Genomic DNA, 2,478 nt, shown 5'->3' with positions numbered 1-2,478 from the left:
TCGTGAGAAGTGAAATGGTGGTCCATCATCTAACACCTAGGATACAGCCCTCGGACGTCACTCGGCATACCACTCCCCCATCCATAATGGGTTTTGGAGTGTATGTTGACACGGGAATTAGCCCTACGCGGATTATAGCCTAACGTAGTCTGTACAGCGTTGGATTGGTTTCTGTCATCGAAAGTAGTAAGTCGTTGATCCATCTAACAGTAAACCCTCATCGAAGATAGCGGGTAAAGGAGAGCTGACCCAGCACGTCCGTTCAGTTGTAATGACTGAGACGTGACTGAATGATTGAATGGATTGATGATGTGCAAAATTGCGGTTTGCAGGTAGTTAATCTCATAACGCGGACCTCGACGAGAGCACCCTTAAACTTTCATGACAATCTATTTCAAACAAATCGACAAGAATTTCTGTGTGCTTGTTCGACAAGTTTTAACCATTTGTTTCAAATGAATTGTACTTTTTGATATATAAATCATATAGGAAAATGTTCAGCAGGAATTTTTCTTTCAGAATATGTGATTAAATTTAAACAAAATATCACAAATGAAGAAATATTTACGATTAATGTGCAACTTGTCAATTTCACTCGTGCGATTCTTCATCAGAAAACGTGTTGTATTATTTCACAAAAACTAGATTGTGCTATAAAAATGGTATGTATTTAAAGTAAAATCATTTCTAAAAATGTTTTTGTTTTCAGATATACGTAGAAATTAAGAGACTTCACAGAAATTTAAATTTTGCCTTGGATATGAAAGCACACCAAGATGACAAAATTCGAAACCGGGACTTCCTTGACTGAGTTGGAAAAAGTTTCAAATAGTTGACTTTTTTGCTTGAGTTTTACAACCTTTAGTTAGTATTAATTGTTTTTATGTGTTTTTGCTGTAATGAATATTTGATAATCACAATCCTTTCAGAAATGTTGTGAATCATATAAGCCCTGGTCAAAAAGGAAGAGACGAGTTCAAAGGACAAAAATGGCGGATAACAGTATTTTTAAGATTTTCGTTTTAAGTTTTTGAGCCACATGCATGTGAAAAGAGTGAAATTCTCAAGTTTATATATGGCCCGACGTGTGCATTACTGGACTTGCATTTATTTTTAAAAATAGTTTAAAAGATTTCACCAGGTTGGTAATGAAAAAAATAAAATTATGAATGATATATTTTCTGTTTCCTTCAAAAGTTAGATATATTATATTAAATGTTACATCCCCAGACATCCATATAAAGAAAAAAAAAGATAGAACGTATGTTTGGGAGAAGTGAAAAATTAAAAGTAAAAAAATAAAAGAAGAAAATGTCTACAACACCCGGTATTCCCAGGCGGTCACCCATCCAAGTACTAACCGAGCTCGACGTTGCTTGACTTCGGTGATCGGACGAGAACCGGTGTTTTCAACGTGATATGGTCGTAGACACTAAAGTGCCAAAAAATTTGATATATAAAGTTAGGAACCGCCGAAAGTCGTGTATTTAACATTTCTTGACAGAATTTGTATAAAATAAGAAAATTATCAGGTATAAAAATATATATAAACTACACGATCCAGAGTGGAAGATAGTAAAACTTAACAAGTTCACATGCACTTTAGAGAAGACAAAAAAATGCAAGAATAGAAAGACAGATATGGAATATGGGGACGAGCTTGATTTTATTTGTAACCAAGTTATATACCATGCAACAATTTCAGACTCTTTTTGAGAAATTTTGGTAGCCCTTAAAAGGGTTGTTTAAGCTTTAAAAGCATCATATGCTTCCTCCATTTACTTCTTCTTTGGGGTCTTTGTCTTCTTTGGTTTAGCTGCAGCCTTGGTCTTTTTTTGGTGATTTTGTGGCTTTCTTTGCAGATTTGGCAGCGGGTTTTGCAGCAGGTTTCTTGGTAGCTGGTTTCTTTGCTTTTGGTTTAGCTGCTTTCTTTTCACCAGCTGGTTTCTTTGCTGCAGGTTTCTTTGTGGCAGTCTTTTTAGGTGTCTTTGCCTTCTTTGGTTTAGCGGCTTTAGGCTTAACTGCTTTCTTTGCTGGCTTCTTAGCTGGTTTAGCCACTTCACCTATCTTAAAACTTCCAGAAGCGCCGGTACCCTTCGACTGTTTCAAGCTATTGCTCTTCACTCCTGATTTCAAAGCTAACTTCAAGTGAGTGTTGACTGTTTTTGCATCGCTACCAACATTGAAGTTTGCTATGATGTACTTAAGGATGGCTTGACGGCTAGAGCTCCCGCGCTCTATCAATGCAGAGATAGCTTTCCCTACCATCTCGCTGTATTTTGGATGAGTAGCTTCTTTCTTTGGTTTAGCTGCAGCTTTCTTCTTTGGTGACTGAGCTGGAGTCTTGACTACTACTGGTGCATCAGACATTTTGCGACTTTGGTTGTTGAAAGATGTGTGCGAGTTGAACGACAAATAACAATGATGTGCAAAATTGCGGTTTGCGGGTAGTTAATCGCATAACGCGGACCTCGACGA

General features: G+C 37.1%; 1 non-coding gene across 1 annotated transcript; it reads right to left on the bottom strand.

Moving 5' to 3' along the window:
- Positions 1 to 1,312: 1,312 nt before the first annotated feature.
- On the bottom strand, positions 1,313 to 1,431 carry LOC127727275 (5S ribosomal RNA). Its single transcript, XR_007993847.1, has one exon. It is a non-coding gene; the product is annotated as a 5S ribosomal RNA (ribosomal RNA).
- Positions 1,432 to 2,478: the final 1,047 nt, after the last annotated feature.

Source organism: Mytilus californianus, unplaced genomic scaffold, assembly GCF_021869535.1.
Source record: "Mytilus californianus isolate M0D057914Y unplaced genomic scaffold, xbMytCali1.0.p SCAF_19, whole genome shotgun sequence".
NCBI lineage: Eukaryota > Metazoa > Mollusca > Bivalvia > Mytilida > Mytilidae > Mytilus > Mytilus californianus.
The sequence above is the reverse complement of the archived record's forward strand: the minus strand, read 5'-3'. Positions and strand labels throughout refer to the sequence as shown.